The sequence below is a fragment of the Acomys minous genome (assembly GCF_964271855.1).
Source record: "Acomys minous genome assembly, chromosome: 8".
In the NCBI taxonomy this organism is placed as follows: Eukaryota; Metazoa; Chordata; class Mammalia; order Rodentia; family Muridae; genus Acomys; species Acomys minous.
In genome coordinates this window covers 29,597,864-29,617,802 of record NC_140489.1, presented here as the reverse complement: position 1 = coordinate 29,617,802, position 19,939 = coordinate 29,597,864, and the positions used below count along the sequence as shown (strand labels likewise).

The 19,939-nt window shown below is 43.8% G+C and overlaps 1 protein-coding gene across 26 annotated transcripts in view; it reads left to right on the top strand.

Annotated features, from left to right (window-relative positions):
* Positions 1-19,939, top strand: part of NRXN3 (neurexin 3) — a 1,580,128-nt gene that overhangs the window by 51,306 nt on the left and 1,508,883 nt on the right. The window lies entirely within an intron of this gene.

The window sequence follows — 19,939 nt, the reverse complement described above, 5'->3', positions numbered from 1 at the left end:
TGCTCAAGGGAGGGAGGATTTAAAGGAGAGACCAATTCAGAGCACTAGATAGAGGGGCATCGGGGAGGAAAATAATGAGTTTGGTTTTGGTTTACTTATAGCTGAGTTGCTTGAGGACCCAGGGCCAAGACTGCAGAGAGAGAGAGAGCTGTGAAGGCATCTGCTGACAGAATTGTGTGGTGGGTGGGTGGATGGGGGGGACACAACACTGTTGCCCAGAGGTGGGAAGAGAAGAACAACTGGGAGTGGCTTTCAAGGGCACCTAGAGGGGAAGGAGGGCATCACAGGGAAGTGACAGGAAGGGGCCCAGAGTGGGAAGGCAGCGGGAAGGATGGGTACGGGCAGGATGGGGACACAGGCATTGGTTTGAGTATTCTAGAAGCCATTGGTAACTTTGAGAGGAGCTGTGTGAGTTGGGGACATTGTCGGGTTTAGATGCCAGAATGCAGAGGATGGGGAAATCTCAGAGATTATGAATTTTGATAGAGGGAAAGATTGGAGCGAATATCCTGAAGAGGAGGGAAGATTCTTGTTGCTTTTTCAGGTTATTGGCAGGCTGCTGAGCAGTGGGTGAGGTGGAGAAGTAGTTAAGTGCAGGGGGAGGAGAGAGCGAGAGAGCAAGAGAGCGAGAGAGCGAGAGAGCGAGAGAGAGAGAGAGAGAGAGAGAGAGAGAGAGAGAGAGAGAGAGAGATCCAAGAAATGTTGCTGGGATGAGGCCCTGGGGAGGGATGAGGGCTTGGAAGATCAGTGCTGGGGGGAGTCAGATTTGAGGGTACCATTTCTTTTTTCTCCTTTTAAGTTGAAAAGGGAAAGGAGTAGGTGTGTGCTGAGAAAGTGCATTACTGAAGGGAAGGAAAGAAGTTCTAAAGCCCCTGATGGCATTTGCTGGGTGAACAAGGTGGAAGGGTTTGGGAAGAGGACAGAGATTGGGGGAATGTTACAGATTGCTGCTTAGTTGGAATAGGAGAGGAACACAGTCGCTGTTGCATTCATTGGCATAGTTTGGCTGTTGGTTTCTGAAATGGACCCATTGCTCTGGAGCAGGGGAAGTCCAAGGAAGAAGACAGGGATGAGAGAACCATGGAGTTCTGTTTAGGTAAGAAGTGAAGAAAGTGGGACAGGAAAAAAGGCGATATCCTCTGGGAGCGAAGGGATTGGGTGTTCTGACCGTCCTCAGACTATAGAAGGGGGTTGCAGGGGCGTGGAAAGTGGACACATATCTGAGAGAGGCGTTCAGATGGCTCTGGGAGAGTTTAGGGTCAGGTAGTTATTGAGGGAATGAGATGAAGGTGCAGTTCCTTAGAGCCTGGTGTCAGGAGCCTTGAAGTCAGACTAGTGAACCCATGGGCATTACGCACAATGATAAGAGTACAAGCCTGGTGCGGTGGCACACGCCTGTAACCCCAGCACTCCAGGAGGCAGAGGCAGAAGAATCTCTGTGAGTTCGAGGCCAGCCTGGTCTACAAAGCGAGTCCAGGCTATACACAGAAACTCTGTCTCGGAACCCCTCCCCCTAAATAAAAGTTAGGGTACAGAACGGTAGTTACAGCAACTAAATATCTCAGTGAATATGGAGGAGTGATTTTGGTTGATACATCCATCAGTTTTCACAGCCTAAATGCAAAAGTCTTGCCAGTGTGCCCTGGTAAGCGTTGATTGGCTTACAGATGAGAAGGCTGTCAGTCTAGACCAGGTTCAATGGGGGTAATTATGTAGCTCCAGCTAGTGTAGGTTGGCTTAGATGGTTTAGGTTGGTCATAGTTGGGCTGGATGACTGGCATGGCTCTAGTCATTCACCCCTTGGGACTGACAGGCTAACCCAGCAATGCTGGCAGAAGTGCCACAGAACCAAGAACTCTCCACACATGTCATCCCTACTAGCCTGATAACATTTCTTTGACCAAAGCCCAAATCATGTGACCAAGCGCAAAGTCAAGGTATGAGTTATGCTTTTAAATAATGGGCAAGAGTTATACTTTTAAATAATACTAGCACCAGTTAGCCACAGGTTGTAGGTCAGAGCTAGGAAGGTGTGAGAGGTGGACCACAGATGCCATTGGACTCTCAAGTGATCACGGAGTGTTCAAATAAAGGTAAAAAGGATGGGTGGTGTATACATGGCTCCCATCCTCAGGCACAAGGGGACCTGACAGAGTGTTTGGCAAAGAAATAATTTAATTAGAAAAGATACCAGGTTTTCTATTATGTGGAGTCAAGTATGAGCAGCAGGAATTCTAGCAGGCCCAGGGAGAAGCGTTCAGTAGAGGGGTTGGGAGACAGTTTGTTATGGAGGGTTAGAGAGCCTCGTGTAAACTCTGGCTCAGGAAATAAAATGAAAAGAAAAATACCCATAGACAGACAGATGACAGACAGACAGAAGCACACACACATACATGTATGGTACACATATGCGTACAGCTCAAGTTCACCCAAAATCAAGCCTCTGGAAACCTTACTGCTTTGGAATGCATTGTGAAGACCAGGCCCTGCATAGCCTTGAATGGAACCCTGGGTACCCAGCTCTTCCCACTCATGGAAAAGGACAGATGCTTCATCCCAGGAGATGTGCCCAGGGGAGAGGTGGTCACACAGCTCCATACTATACTTGGGATTTCACAATTGCTTTTACTCTGACAGGGTGTTGGGATCTTTTTTTTTTTTAGCCCTACAAATAAGGAAGTGAGAGGGTGGGTGTGGGAAGGAAACTATTTAAATGGAGACTCAGTAATAGAAATACATCCATCCTTGGAAAGAAGAAGGATGCATGGGGGTGGGACACCTCAAACCTTTGACTCTTCTCAGATCTTGTCACTCCCTTCTAGTGCTATTGCTCTCCCCTCCCACACTAGGCCCCATGCTCCTGGAGAGGAAATACTGCCTTGTCTTAATTATAGCTCTTTCCTCAGGCTAGCAGCTCACACAGAACATACAGACAACTGCTCAATGAGTATGTTTGAGTGGATGGATAGATGGATGGATGGATGAATGAATGAATGAATGAATGATGGGAAATTCATAAGCTAGTGAATCCATCTTGAAAAGAACTCCAGCTTTTTTTTTTTTTTGTAATGCCACTCAGCAAATATTTAGAGACCTCCTGAATTTTAAGCAGGATGACTAGGCCTTCGTTGAGAATGAGACATAGCCCTTACCAGATGGTCGCTTATCTGCACTTGCAGCTTTGGGAACAGTGACTAAAAATACAGAGCGAGCCAGCCACACTGGATTGTCCTGAGCCTCAGTTTGTCCACCTGCAGAAGTCGGGAGTCACTTGGACTATGCGGACTCCTTTTTCTTTCAGGCTTCTCAGAACCTTCCAGATCTATTACTCATTGTGGTCTTCTAACGAGGCAAGCAGATTTCCTTCTCCTTTCTTTCTTTCTTTCTTTTCTTTTTTTTTTTTTTTGAACAAACATTTTAGATTAGTTCCCTGAGGATTCTGCACAATGCACAGATCATATTTGCTCTGCCTCCCCCAACTCTTCCCAGATTCAACCCCCGCCCCCGTTATTTACCCTCTCAGTTTTGTGTCCTTAAAAAAAATCCTTCAAAACCAATCATTCTTGGATGTGTGGTCTTCCACTAGAGCATGGCCACTTACCATGTGCTCCACTCTTTAACTAAACTATCTCCCCCTCTCTCAGAAGGTAATGGTTGTCAGTAGCTTCATGGCTAGCTTGTGTGCCTAACCCTGCTGGTCTTGCTGAGCTGGGATATGGCTTGTGTTTGTTTAGGTTCTCTCTGTACTTTTGCAGCCTCTGTGAGTTCATACCGCATCCGGAGGACAGTGCTGCCTTATAACCATCCACCGCCTTTCTCTACACTCTTTCTGCCTTAATCCCTGAGCCTTGGGAGGAGAGATATGGTAAATGTGTTCCATTCAGGGCTGAGTGTCCTGTAGCTACTTTTTTTTTTTAAAGAGCACCTCATGGGACTGGTTTTTCTAAAAAGCAAATTTTGGAAAATGAAGGTTTAGATCAGTGGTTCTCAACCTTCTGAATGCTGTGACTCTCATGTTGTGGTGACCCAAACCATACAATTATTTTTGTTGCTATTTCATAACCATAATTTTCCCACTTTTGTGAAAAATAATGCAAATATCTGGGTTTCCTGATGGTCTTAGGTGATCCCTGTGACAGGGTGTCTTAACCCCCAAATGGGGTCGTGACACACAGGTTGAGAACCACTGGTTTAGTCCGATTCTGGTAGTGTGATCCTTATAGACTGTTTTCTGAAGGTCTTTTGCATCCCACCTTCCTGGATGCGCTTGTGTTAAGAATAATCACATCTGAGAATTTCTCCTGTTCTTAGGATGCCATGGTTACTTTCTAGAGCATCCAGTAGCTACATCTGGTTTTCTTTTATCCTGATGATGTTGGAGGCTGGTGAGGTTTCAGGATCGGCTAAACTTTTGGTTTTACTCACAACATTCAGAAAGCCCTGTATTCTGGGGGAGGATATGAGGCATTCAGGAATCTTATCAGCTTGGGGAAATATAAGTTTTAGGGGACTGAATTGTATAGGAATGTAGTCAGAGATTAGGGTACCTGGAACAGTATTGGGATTTCTCAAAACCAGGCAGATTTAAGGCAGATAAATGGTTAGAGGGGCTTGTTGCCTGGTTCCTGCCTCTTTGGATTACCTACCTAGCTGCAACACAGTCTCAGTGTGGGAATTAGCCTGGGTGCTGAGGTGTGTGAAGTACAACCATGGGTGATTTAGAAGGAGGAATGGAGGCCAAGTACAGATCTCTTTCATATCTGCCCATACAAGCTGCAGCCTCCTCATCTCTGTTCCCTGTCGCGATGTGTCCCGTTCAAAACTGGACCCTTTATCATCTAGAACCTACTTTGTCCATCTTTTCCTTGGATTACAATTCTCCCAACGGTTCTCCAAGAACTCTTAGATCGCAACCTAGGGCCTTGGGAATTCTGCTCCCAATAGGGCCTTTCAGTTTCGTGTGCTTCTCCCCTCTCCCCTTACCCTGCATTCCAGCCAACCAGAATGACTTCCTGAACACCCCAAGATCATCAGTGTCTTTCTGTCTCTATTCATGACTTTCTTTCAGTTACGATATCTTCCCTGAGGCCTAGTTTAGTTATGCTGTCCACTCTACGTATCTACCAACTTCCTTATCAATTGCTGCTCCACATAACTATTTCTCCTAGCTTACTGAGTCCTGACTAGAGTGTTTGGGACTCTGGGACCTTATAGGCTGGTGGTGAAATGGCAGGTACTTATTGAAGGTTTGTTGAATCATTGAATAAATGCAAACTTTGTTGAGCAAAGTGGAGATTGTGACCTGTTGACTCACAAAAGGTATTCCCTTTTGTGATGTGATGTGTGTGTGTGTGTGTGTGTGTGTGTGTGTGTGTGTGTGTGTGCGTGCGTGCGCGTGTGTGTGTGTGCAGGTACAAGCTAACATGAGTATGAAGTGTATGAAGATGTATCTAGTCTGGAATAATGTATATCTATCCAGATGGGGCAGAAAGATGGAGTTACAAAATGGAGTTTAAAAAAAACAGATGAAATTTTGTTATCTTTCAAGCATAGCACATTTTTAGAGCAGAGCTATAAATAGATACTAATAAGTAAGGTGGGAAATTAATGCAAAATTACAGGTTGTATTAGTCTTGATTGTATAATAATGTATCATAAACAAAGGACCATAAACACTCCTGCATTATTCTTGGTGCTCCCAAACTGAAGCCATGCAGGTAAAAAAAAAAAATTTTTTTTGAGCCTTGATTTGTAAAGAATACAAATTTTCTATTTTAAAAAATTAAAAAAATGTATGTTACAGCTAAGTAAAATGAAGACATCATAGGGAAAGATGGAATTGAAGTCCTCTCTGCTTCTTGAAGCGAATGGAAATTGCATTTGAGTTATTGTAGGTCTGAGTTAGCAGCCTTAGCTGAGGGGCTTTGCTGTCACACACGAACTCATTACCAGAAGACTCTGGCATAGGTGGGTCCTCTGTGTACTGTCCAAATGCATTTAATACTGCAGGATCAACCCATGAGTTTCATTTCATATGCTTCCTGCAATTTTTAGTTCATGGAGGAATGTCTGTGGCGGGGCTATACTGTTGGGGTAAGAAGTGTTCTGAGGCTCTATAAGATATTGATGTACCTGGTAGACTAGGGTTCTGTGGGCATATGAAGGTGCCATTCACATATTTATAAGTTTTATCTAGAAGACCCTTGATACTCACACAATTCTTATCAGTGTGATGTAAAAATAGAAACACGAGATTGAGACTTATTTATTGTTCAAGTGCTTGAATTTAAGATTTAATTACACTACTTCCTCACCGAATGGTGATGTCTCTGAGCTTCAGTTTCTTCTTAGGTTAAAAGAGTTGAAAAAAAAAAAAAGGTAACACTTATATGAAGGATAGACGAGAGAGTGTTTTGTATACGCTGACCTAATCTGCACACATTAGCATACGCTATTTTTAAAGGGGCCTATGAGGTCATTGTTGTATTACTTCCTACCTACTTAGTGGCTTGCTTCTTGCCTGCTACCTAATAGGTATTGCCTGTGTTACCCTCTCATCTCACAGCACATGCAGGCTGTGCTTGCTGTCGACCAGATGACCCCACCCAGCCCAGGCTTCTCTGCAATACCTACCTTGTAGGCTGTATGCAGTGGTGGTCTTCAGATGAGACAATTGCACCACAGTGAATGAAGTTGATTTCCCTTATACAGGTCCTGGGCTTGGCAGTTTCATTCCTCTTAACTTACTGTAAGTGTTCAGAGTAGACTTGGAGCTAAGGACTTGACTTTTCTCTCTCTCTGGCAACTCCACAATTGAAGGTCTAGAAGAGTGGTTTTCAACCTGTGGGGTCGTGACCCATCTGGGAATCACATATCAGGTATCCTGCATACTAGATATTCTTACATTGTGATTCATAACAGTATCAAAGTTACAGCTATGAAGTAGCAACAAGATAATGTTATGGCTCAGGGTCAGCACAACGTGAAGAGCTGTAGTAAAGGGTCACAGCATTAGGAAGGTTGACAAGCACTGTCCCAGAATCTCAGAGAGCTCAGACCTTGGCTAAGATAACCAGGGTGACTGAATTCTATTCTGTGTATTTCATGAGGACAGCTTCGGCATGCTTTCGTGGTAATAGAGCAAGCAAGCTAAGACAGTCCCCTTTCAAGCCTCCGTGCATGTCATTTTTGGTACTATCCTACTCAGAGAAAGCAAGTCATAAAAGTTAAATGCCGGCTACCGATGGGCTAAATAGAAAATGGTGGTTAGTAAAGGGTATATGGCAAAGGATGAACCATTGTTCAGACCACATTATTGGAGAACTCTCTTAAATCATAGTGTGCATAGGATGAAATGGAAGTAGTGATGGTGATGATGGTGGTGATGATGGTGATGGTGATAATGGTAGTGGTGATGGTGGTAGTGGTGGTGGTGGTAGTGGTGGTGGTGGTAATTATGGTGATGATGGGTGCTGGTGGTGCTGGTGCTGGTGATGGTGGTGGTACTGGCTAGCACTTATTGACTTGTCCAGCCCTCCTTAGCTGCTGACAGGAATGGACTTCTAGAAGCGGTTTGCTATGTTTATCTGACCAGAGGATTTTCTGATTTAGATATCTCTCCCTGTTGCTGCACGCTCTTATGTGGTGACTTTCTGAGCAACTGTAGGGCTGTGGTCCCATCGTCGTCATCACCTCTTCTCAGCTGCTATGCACCAGGTGGTAGGATGTGGAAGGATATGACTTTACTAAAATGTGATAGAAAGAGAAGGCTGGTGACTGCTAACCAGTGCCACCAAAGGTGTTTTAAATAGAGGAGACAGGAGTGGGGACTGAGAGAACGAGGAGTTGGCATGAGGGAGTTAGGGGAGGACATCCTGAGCGGCAGGAGTAGCAAGTGCAGAGGCTCTGAGCCTGGCCTGTGCTTAGTGAGCCTTGAAAATACTCAGACGCACAGTACAGCTCTCATTTTACATTTCGTACAGTGGAATGGCCAAGCTGACCATGGCCACATGGAGGATTCTGCGTTTTAGTCCGAGCGTGTTGAAAGGTCACTGGAGGGATCTGAGTAAAAGAATTGTGCTTTCTGTGTTTAAAAATGGTTACCCTGATAGCTGGGTAGGCAAGACTTTGTGTGAGGCAAAGATGGGCTCAAGGAGCCTCGTTAGGAAGCTGGTGCCCCCACCTAAGGGTGACAAAAACACTGGCATAGGTGAACTGGTCAGATGTACCAAGGTCTTGGGCTGTGGGACCAAACTTAGATTATCCCTTCAAATATCAGGGGGCCACTGGGGATCCTGGAGGCAGCAAAAGAGGGTTGACAGATTGGGAGAGGGTCTGCAAACTTATTTTTCCTCTATTCACTCATAGTCAGTTTTCATTTTACATTTTTGTAATGCCTAAAGACTCAGCTCCTCATGTGGTCTTTGGTAGAGATCTCAGGGCAGCATCTTGGGTCTAAAGCAAAGGAAGGTGTTTAGTCATTGCAGGTAGTATCAGGACCATTTTTTTATTGCTTTTTTGTGGGAGGTTTCTCTCATGTCACAGTGTCTTGCAGAGTGGGTGATACTTTTTTTCAGCAAGTCCCTGATGGCTGTGGCCTCCTCTGTCTGCATTTGAATGATGAACTTGTTAATGGCCTCGTGCTTAAGTTTACAAGTGGTAAATTTGTGCAGTGGATAGGCTGCCCGTGGCTATATTCCTTTTAAACATTATCATCTCAGGGACGAGGCCCTGAGATCTGCCCTATATGATCGTTGGTTATAATTTGGGAGCACTCTTTGCTCATCTATAAAACAAGGATCATCACCGTTCCAGCCACAGACTCTTCTAGTTGCCTCATGCTATTAGGTGGTGGCTTTTCCTAGCCAAGGCATGGCTGAGGTTTAACTATTAATTGGTCAGAATTAAATGACTTCAAATGTTAATATACTTGGTGTAGTGTAAGGCATGTACTGCTTTTGTGCTTGTTAAATGTATGTGCTAGGGGTGTTAAATTTATGTGTCAGCTTTTCCAGGGTTTTCCAAAATCAAGAGCAGAGCAAGTTACTATTAGCCTCATCCCGAATGCTTATCTATACTATTCCCTTCTCAGAGGCTCCCTTGTAGGAACTCCTGGGCCCCAGGTTTGGGCCTTACCTTTACTAGAACTTCCTGGAAACAGCGTTCATGGGTATGCCCCCACCTTGCTTCCGGCCTTTGCTCTGCTTCCCTCTCCTCATGCACTGACTTACAGGCATTGTGCTCTGCACCTTATCTGTCTGAGGCCGGCAGCTTCAGGGGTGCTGTGCCAGACTCCACATCCCAACCAAGGGTGAAGCAGGGATCTGTCCTGCCTTGCCTGGACGTTCACAGCCTGAGTCAGTCCGTAGCCTCCGCCAGTCCATTCTCCTCTCCCCCTGCCAGCTGCGGCACCTCTTGCTTTGTTAATAGAGAAATTGTCAAATAATGGGAATAATTAGCACAGTGGGAGCTTTACTGTGTCCTGGAAAGAGAACAGAGAGAGCCCTCCAAGCAGCCCCAGACGTAATTGCTAGGCAGGCTTATTTTCTCTTGTCTGTGTCTTTCTCCCCTTCTCTTGCATTCGTTTGATTTTTTTTTCTCTCTCTCTCTTTGTGTAGAGAGAGTTGGCTAAAAGAAAAGACCCATAAATTGCACCCTTGCTGGGCTGGTGCTGTGAAAGCTGGGTACCATAGTCTTCTAGGGCTGAATAAGTGCCCTCTCTCCCCACCCTTTTGCAGGGGAAAGATCAGCTAAGCCGAGAGCTCATCTGCCCCTCTTATTTCCTTTTCCATTTCCTCTTTCTCCTCTAGCCCTCCCTGTTCCCCTTCCCCATCCTCTCATGTAAAGGACTCACAGGCTCTCGACTGAATCTTTTTTAATGGTCCCAAGAGACGAGGATCTTGAAGGGTGATTATCTTCATTATAAATTATTAACTCTCCTAGCAGCCAGATGGCTTTCCAACTCATGGCTGGGAACTCCAGGCTGGGGAGCTCCGCTGGCAAGCCGAGGAGGGGACAGGAGACGAGAGTTGGCTGCTTGGAGAATGACTTCAGCTTTGTGCGTTTCTGGCTGCTCCAGAGATTTCAGAGAGTCCACCAATGCCTTGTAAGGCTTGAGATCTATGGTCTGCAAGGGAAAACAAGTTGTTGTGTATCACCCTTCAGACAGCTCGGGGCTCTGGGTGGAGACGGAATGACGGTGTCACAGGGAGAAGAGGCTAATGCCTTGGCTTTCTTCATTCCTTGGAAGCTTGCTGAAACCTGGTGGGAAATATGTGATTATCGTTTTGCTTTGTGTGGTCTGTGATGTCCATAGCAACCTAGAAAGCAAACCCCACCCATCTCCTCATTTTACAGAAGACACAACTGGAAAGGCTTCTTATTTTGTGACTTTGGTTCAGAGTTTGAGAAAGACTTATTCTGACATTCAGTCTAGTGTCCTCCATACGCCAACCAGAACCTTTTATCTTTCTCTTCCCTTTCCTTCCCTTTTCTTTTTTCTTCCTCCCTCCCCCTCCTCTCCTCTCCTCTCCTCTCCTGCCCTCTCCTCTCTTCCTGCTCCTCTTGCTCCTCCTCCTCCTTTTCTTTTTTCTCTTCTTCTTCTTTTCTCTCTCTCTCTCTCTCTCTCTCTCTCTCTCTCTCTCTCTCTCCCTCTCTCTCTCTCTCATTTTTTGAGATAAGGTGTTGTCATGTAGCCTTAGCTGGTCTAGGACTTGCTGTGTGTCCTCAGGATAGCTTCAAATTCATGGTGATTCTCCGCCTCAGACTTCCAAATGCTGGGATGACAGTTTTCTTATCCATTAGCTCTGTCTTACTCATCCTTCAAAGTTCCATGAAAGCAAGTCAAGTCTTCCTTCATCTTAGAAGTCTCCTTCTGACCACACCCACCAGGACTATCTCTGGTTCCTCTGGACTCTTATTATATTCAACACATACAACCATTTAGTACTGAATGTGTTCCCCAAAAGATGTCCAGCCCTTTCCAGCTTAGCGAGAATTGGTTCATCTGGAGGTCCTTATAAGATCAAGACATAAATACTCCTTTTAGACCTTCTATTCACTAGACTTAACTCTACCCAAAGGTCAATGGTAAACATATGATCCTTTTTCCAATTTAAGGAATGCATCAGTCTCCTACTAAAGACCCAGCTTCAGAAGCTGATGGTTGCCTCTGTAAACCCTCAGTCCTGCCATCTCCAAAGGCTCCTAGGAGACTCCACAATTCTCCCCCCTCTGTCTGTGTCTATCCCTGTCTCTTTGTCTGTCTGTCTGTCTGTCTCTCTCTCTCTCTGTATGCACAGTGTATATGTGGCAGGGTATGCATGCATGTGTGTGGATGCATATGTGCACATGTAGAAGCCAGAGGACAACCTTGAGTAATGATCTTTAGGCACACTTTATCCCCCACCTCCATTCTGAGACAGTGTCTTCTGCTGGCCTGGAAATCACCTAGTAATCTGGGCTGGTTGGCTGATTGCCCTAGAGATTCTCCCACTGTGTTGGGATTACAAATATGTGGCACATGCCCATTACTTTTTATGTGTGTTCTGGGGATCAAACTCAGGTCCTCATGCTTGTGCAGCAAGCACTTTATCAATTGGACTATCCCCCAGCCCCCAGGAACGACTCTCTGTGTGACCTGTGACATTGGGATACATTAAAAAGAAGCTCACATGTCTTGAATGCTGTCTTTGAGCAGGCCAGATAGAGCTACTTTAGCCACTCTGAAATAGCCCTGAGGAAAAATGTTAACCACAGTGGACGCACCCAACAGTGCCTGGATTTCTATTTGTGCTGAGCACTGTGGACTTGAGCTAAGTGTGCACTCCATTATTATCTCCATGATACATACCAAGCATGAGACACAGAGAGGCTTTGCATCGTCTTCAAGGTCACACAGGCATCAAGTATTATATCTGGGATTTGCCTGTCTGTGGAGCCCACGCTGGCAGCTGCGACTCCATACAGGTCTATGTTCTATGTTGGACTCTGGAGACTGCCTCATGCTATACCCAACCCACGCTCACAGTCTACCTCGGCATGGAACATGGGTGTTTGTTTCATGGCTTTAAAAGATGCCAAGAGGACTTCTTTTTGTATTCACTACCCTTTAGCTTACCTGCACACCCCTAAGAGTGGAGTTTAAAGTCAAAATATAGCAAGAAGTACTAGACTATCAGAAACAACCATCTTTTCTCTCACCTATAGCTTATATTTCAATTTGCGTCATCATAGATTACATTTGGCTTTCTGGCAGCCATGAGACACTGAAAAGATCTCTCTCTCTCTCTCTCTCTCTCTCTCTCTCTCTCTCTCTCTCTCACACACACACACACACACACACACACACACACACACACACATGTGAATGAGACATCGAGTCAATTTCATTCCTGAATTCTTGTTTAAGACATAGCTAGACATCCTATGTTCTGTTCTTGTGCCCTGGTTATGTTAGAGGACCAAGTTGTATAAATTTCCATTATCTTCATTAGGCCTTGTTGGACTAGACATAGGCTGTTGTGTAAGCCTACCATGATTCCTTGGGATCCTTGCAGCTTCATCCATATACTCTCAGTGCCAGCTCAGAGACCAGAGGGTCATCTTCCTCTTCATCTAAGCATATGATGAAAATGAGGAATAGGCGTGACAGCTCTTTCACCTCAGCCTGCCTCCCAAGCAGGTCCCCTTTCTTTGATTTCTGCTCTTTAACCAGTAACAAGTCTTAGTTGGTATAACTCACTTTCCTCACACTGTGGGAAGCTTGTCCAGAGGACTGGCTAGGGGCCACATATCTCTTCTGTAATGGATTAGTATTCCTGACAAGAATGGAAGTTAGCTCAATATTAATTTATTTTTATTTATGTGTCTTTGTCTGTATGAATGATGAGGTAATTGATGGGGCCAGGAGAGCATGTGAGATCTCCTGGAGCCTAAGTTACTAACATTGTGAATCACCTGAATTGGTTGCTGTGAACCTAACTTAGGTCCACTGGAAGAGCAGGAGGTGTGCCTAGCCACTCAGACATTGCCCCAATTCCTACTTTTTCTTTTTCCTATTTATTTATTTATTTATTTATTTATTTATTTATTTATTTATTTATTTATTGTTTTTCAAGACTGAGTTCCCCTGTGTAGCCTTGGCTGTCCTGAACTCACTTTGTAGACCAGGCTGGTCTTGAACTCACAGAGATCTGCCTGCCTCTGCCTCCCAAAGGGCTTGGATTAAAGGTGTGTAGCATCAAAAAAAAAAAAAAAAAAGGTGTGTCCCATCATATCCAGCTCCTACTTCCAATTTTTATGGGAATTGTTTTTAGAGTGAAAAGAATGTTAAAGTTGAAGGTGAAAGAAAAAGTTTCTTTTCTCTCTCTGTTTGCCATTCTTTCCAGTGTGATTGTGTGTCTTTTCTGTAAGTCCATTTGATGGACTGGAGTTGAGATCCTCAGGGACTCTTGTCCCCTTCCCCGCCACACCCTGCAACCTGTTGGGGAATCAGAAAACTTCTAAAAATGGTGTAACTTGGTGTCTGAGTCTAGAAGTAGTTCAGCAGGTTCCAGTGGAAGGCGTAACAGTAGAAGGCGGAGTTGTTTTCTTAGAGGTGACAAATTGTAAAAGAGGACTAGCATATAAATGGACTGAGAGTGACAGGGACAGTTGCAAAGCCTTGGGGGGTGGGTATTGGTTCCTGCTTTCCTAGATGAGAGATTGGCTTTATCTTGGGAAGTGTGAGTAAGGAGTTCAAGCCTACAAACATGAAAGCAGCAATAACTTTCTTTAAAACTCCCTACAGACACACACATGAACAGGTACATACAGACACACACAGACACAGAGACACACACCAAAACATGCCTCTTTTCTAGGTATCATAGGAGAGTGGATAGATATATATGTGAGGCAGTATATTATGTGTTTTTATTGAAATACACAGATAGAAAGGTACATACATCTATCCACAGATAGATGGTGGTACCCAGTCTGTGAATTTGCACCCACTGCAAACATTGCAGTATCACTCAGATTATGAAATGAATTCTATTACTTCTTCCACCCTCTTCTCCTCAGTACCCACTGATATGACAGTCAATAGTATAGAAAAGATATATTTGCCTCTTTTCTATTTTTTTTATAAATAAAACATACACACTACACTTCCTTTCATGTTTTATACTTGTTTCAACATTATGCTTGTAAGATTCATCCATGCTGTGTCTAGAAATTAAGAACTAATTACCTTAGATTTGGACAATATTTTACATAGATAGGTTAAAACACATGTATAGTTTCTGCTGCAGATAGACATTTGGTGATCTACTATGGAGAATAAGGCTATGAGCATTCTCTGACATCTTTGAACATATTAAGAGTTTCTGTTAATATCTACTAATAGGGGAATTATGAAGCTATGAGGTTTTAAAAATGTTCAGATTTATTAGACACATCACAGTTGTACTTATATGCAGTTTTTACAGTACTAGAATTCAAAATTCTGTTCTTAGGTAAATGTAACCAATCCCTTCCCTCATTCGGATGCACAAAGACTCAAAGGAGTTGCCCAGCGTTACGTATCTATAAAAATGAGAGTCTGGGTTTACATATGGCTGTGCCTAACTTAAAAGCCCATGATCTCCATTATTCTTGACACAATTTTCACATCTTAGAAGAATCTGTGCCTTGACCCCTCATTGCCTGCAGCAGGGCCTTATGTATGTATTAAAGTAGGTGTAGTGTCAGGGATGGGTGGATTGTGATTTAGTGGAAGGAGTGCATTTCTGAGACTATCAAGAACAAACCTCCATCTGTCTTCAAAGTGAGAGAAGCAGGCTGTGTCCTATTCCTATGACCAAGGTCATAGGTGATAGGTATGGAAAGCTTTGTTGCTAGGAGAGGGCAAAATATGAGTCTCAAATCACAGAGAGTTCCTTCAGATATGGATGGGGCAGTGTGAGATGGAAGCTCTTGTCAGCTTACCAAAGACAGAGCTTTCCATATCCCAGCATTACTAGAACAGTTGGGTGGAGAGTGGGGTCTGACTTTCACACGAACTCTGGTGCCCCATATTTTACCACGTCCCCTGGATGGGGAGGTCTGGTGGCACTCAGAGGAAGGATAGCAGGCTACCAAGAAGAGACTTGATACCCTATGGGCATATACAGGGGGAAGAGGTCCCCCTCAGTCACAGTCATAGGGGAGGGGAGTAAGGGGAAAATGGGAGGGAGGGAGGAAGGAATAGGAGGATACAAGGGATGTGATAACAATTGAGATGTAATATGAATAAATTAATAAAATATATTTTAAAAAAAGTAAAGAAAGCCCTAGAACTACTTTTCAGCCCTCATTAGGTCTATATTTTCAAACAATGTTGTTAGAAATCTGTCTTTATCAGCTCATTCTCCACAGTTGTGGGGAGAGCAGACACTGCCTCTGACGTGAACTCTGATGCCCACAATTTGATCACTTCCCCTTGGTGGGGAGGCCCTGTGGGTACATAGAGGAAGGGAATGCAGGCTATCCTGATTAGACCTGATAGGCTGTGGTCATATGGTGGAGGATCCCAGCCGCTTGCCATAGATCTGGGTTAGGGGAATAGGGCAGAAGAGGGAGGAAGGGTGGTAATGGGAAGATACAAGTGAGGGATGACAATCGGGAAGCAATATCAATAAATAATAATAATAAGGAATTACAGTAAGAAAAAAGAAATCTGTCTTTATACTTCTCTTGGCTCTTATTTTTCTTTGTTGTCTTCAAGTAAAAACCAAGATTATCTTTAACAGTAAGAGTGGTATTTGTCACCAAGTATTGACTTTGAGAATTTAATAACATGGTAAAAAGAATAAGAGAGTCATATTCTCAATAATTCCATTTAAAGTTCCAGCATTAACTCTAATTTGACTAAGTTTGGATGGCAGAATTATTCCCAAACCATTTTCTGTGACCAAGAGACTGGAATGCCCTAACGGGCTAGCCTGGATTGTGTGATCTGAGGTTAAAGTCAATCCCACTTGAATGGCACAAACTGGTGTTAAGATATTTTATTTATTAATTAATTACTTTATCCATTTTATATCCCAGTTGTAGGCTCCTCCCTCCTCTCTTCCCAGTCCTACCCTCCCTCCTCCATCCCCCTCCCCTGTTCCTCAGAAAAGGGGGGGCCCCCTACTCACACACCCCAGCTCATCAAGTCACATAAGGACTGAGTTCATCTTCTTCCCTTGTGGCCTGACAAGGCAGTCCTGGCAGGAGGAAGTGATTTAAAAACAGGCAACAGAGTCCATGTCAGAGGCAGCCCCCACTCTCCTTACTAGTGGACCCATGTGAAGCCTGAGATGCCCATTGGCTACATCTATGCAGAGGATCTAAGTCCAGTCCGTGCATGGTCCTTGTTTGTGCTTCAGACTCCACAGGCCCCTCTTGGCTCTGTTTAGTTGGCTCTGTTGGTCTTCTTGTAAAGCTCATGTCACCTCTGGGTCCTTTTATCCTTCCCCCACTTTTCCACTAGACTCCCTATGTCTCACTCAATGTTTGTCTGTGAGTCTCAGCATCTGTCTTGAAACACCGTGGGGTGGAGCCTCTCAGAGGACCGTTCTGCTAGGCTCTTGTCTACAAGCATAGCAGCATATCCTTACTATTGTGAGGGGTTGGCTCTCTGGCATGAGTGAGTCTTGGGTTAGGGCACTGGATAAAGACACTGTGGTACATTTACACAGTGGAACACTACTCAGCCATGGAAACAAGGACATCTTGAAAATTTCAGGCAAATGGATAGAACGAGAAAAAGAACATCCTAAGTGAGGTAACCCAGGATGACACACATGATGCGTACTCTCTGATAAGCAGATTTCATCCATATAGTACAGGATAAATGTATTACAGTGCACAGACCCAAAGAAGATAAAAACATCTTTCATCTGTGGAATGAAAGGGGGGTTGAGTGAGGATCAAAGCCAACATACAGCCTTAGGGAGCATCTGCAGTCCAAGAAAGGAAGCAGTTAAGAAGGTTCTAGACTCTAGAGGAAAGATTGAAAGCCCCACCTAGGAATTGCATGGCTGGTATAGGACAGAGGATGGCCATCATCATGCCTTACCAACCATTCTAGTTCTAGAAACTGTTCTCTCTCTTGAGCATGTTTCAAGCTCAACTAAACCTCCATGGCACTGGAAAAGGAAAGGAGTGGGTGGGAGGGCAAATGGCAGCCAGATCTTCTGAACCATCCTTGTGGCAAATAGCCCACATGTCAGAGTTGTGTGAGGTCTCCTTTGCATCCTAAGCAGCCAGAATATGAGACATTTGCAAAGATGTTCACCCAATATAAAAACTGTGCTGTTCGACAATTATGTAAATTAGCTGGCAATTAGATAATGTCACTCACTTTCCCTGTCTTGCTCGGTTCCCACACAACAGATAAGTGTTTAGAACTTCAGTGCCATCCCCAACTTTCCTCGAGGGCTCTGGAACCAACCGCCTGATCCCTACCTGCCTGTGCTCAGGGGTGGGTGGCCATTGACTGCCTGGGTGAAAGAGGTTCCTTGTTTTCCTTTGTCCCATTTCGTGAGCCTGGACTGCTCTGCTAGATAGCTGAAGAAAGCTAAAGGATGATTTCTGGCAGTAGTTGGCTAGAGGCGTTGGGTACCTAATATAAAGTCATATATAGCTTTTGAGCAATTTCCCAAAGATCATGGGGATGCCCCCAGTTCAAGAAAGAAATATTAGAACTCTAGGAGAGAATGTGGACAGTCAAGAGCATGTCAAGTCTTGATGGACTGATTTTAATGATATCATTCCTGCATCAGACCTACCTGGCACCTCTTGGGTTAAAAGCTTGGCTCCTCTCATTCAGCCCTTTTGATCCCTGTTGATACACAGTGTAGGGATGTTGGTATATTCAGTGCTAATCTGACTGATGGGGAAGGACAAGAGTCTGAAGATGGGCATTCATCTACATAGATTAGTGTGGTTACCACAAAGCAGGATGGGTAAATTCCCATAACTCACTCTGATAGGTGCATGGGCCTGGGCATTATAGTTCTTCATTTATTCATGGGTTTCCACAGACAAGTAGACAGGTTTTGTTTTTTCCCTCTAGGACCACTTCAGGTTGGCATTTTGAAAAATTGAGGGAGCACTCAACTATGTTGTCAATGTACACAGATGGGCCGTGTAAAGATGTCTGCACAGAATAGAAGTCAAAGGATCATTATGGCAGCTCTTAAATCATGTTTTATGGTTCATTTAAAAAAGATTTATTTATTTATTATGTATATAGTTCATTCATTGTGTAGATATTTCACCATTCCTGTTCTCTGGCAATGTCCTGTGGTAGGCACTGATTTACTGTCTCCAAAGCACATGTGTGTACTCCACAGCCTGTGATACCCTTGAGTATAACATTGACTTTTGCTGCTTTGATCCAGTGATGCCTGGGATGAGCCAGAGTCAGGTAGACTAGAGTTTCCTCTCTCCTGGAGAATGCTGCCTTTCAACTGGGTTTCTGTATCTCATCTAACACACTGGTCACACTCTTAGAGACCTTCAAGTCTCCTGCCTTTACTTCTTGCTTGTGCCAGGCTCAAGGCTTTTGCATTGACTACTATTCTGGAATATTCTTCCTGGATAGTTACATGACTAGATTTCATCTTGTTACAGACAAGATGTTGTTTGTGATGTTGACATAAACTGTGGTGTGAGTATAGTTGACTTTGTGTTACCAAAGTGACATTAACCAACACACACACACACACACACACACACACACACACACACACACACACACACACACCACATACTCCTGAACTCTTAGTGGTTGGTACACACATACTCCTACAAGTCAGCATCAACATATTCCTATGTTCACAGTCTATCTGGGTATCCTTTGAGCCTATGGGGGTACCCATGTCCATGCCAATGTACAGGAAATACTCATTAGGTAAAATTATTTCATAGAACCAAGACTTAAAATCCAAGATGATGGATTTTTGACTAGGCTCTTATAGATGCATGTTGCTTGTTCATACAAAATAGGAATTTGTCCCTGCTTAGAGGGACAGCATCTTCTTCAAAGAAGAAGAGAATAGCAAGCTTTGCTGATGTCTCCATTATAAATAGAGTTAATTGTGACGCTTTGGAGACCACCGTGAATAAGCAAACACTACAAGGAATAAGCAGCAACTTGCACAGCCCTGGGAGACTACACTGATTAATTATCTGAACAGAGAACTCACCAGCTTGGTTAGATAGATCAGCGACTTCCTTCAGAAACCAGGCCCTGAGCTCAATGGATATTATTGCCTTTCTAGTCATAAACAAATACACTTGATTCACTCTGTCTGTGATGCCTCTTAGCTATTCATACATTTGTGCAATATTGGAGATACACACACACACACACACACACACACACACATCCCTTATCTCACACATGTACCTCATGTAGCTAACCACTCCTCATTTAAGAAATAAGAAAGAAACCAACCTAGTATATATTGATCACTTACTATGTACAATGCTTATGCTGGGCTCACACCACACACCACACTGATCTCACTGACTTTTCTCTCAATCTTGTTAAGAGGCCATTGTCTTATTGACTTTTCAAACTATTAAGTAGAAGTGCAAGTAGGCTAGGAATATTGTTTTAAGTCTCATGTATAGGAATTAGAATCCAAATTCAGCCTTTCAAAATTTTTAACCTTAAAGTTCATTTTCTAAAGAAATAATATTTGGTTAGAGACTGTAGCCTTTTTGCTTACTGATTCACTTTCCCTGATTTTTTTTTTATGTATACTTCTTTCTAAAATTTAAGGTCTTAGGCCTCTTATTAAGTAGTAGACTATAAAGTTGAAAAGGACAGTTTAATAGATAAATAAGTAAACATTATATATGGGTGTTTGAAAGTTTAAAAATGTTAGTGTTTTAAGTTTGGCTATTTAAAAAAAATGTG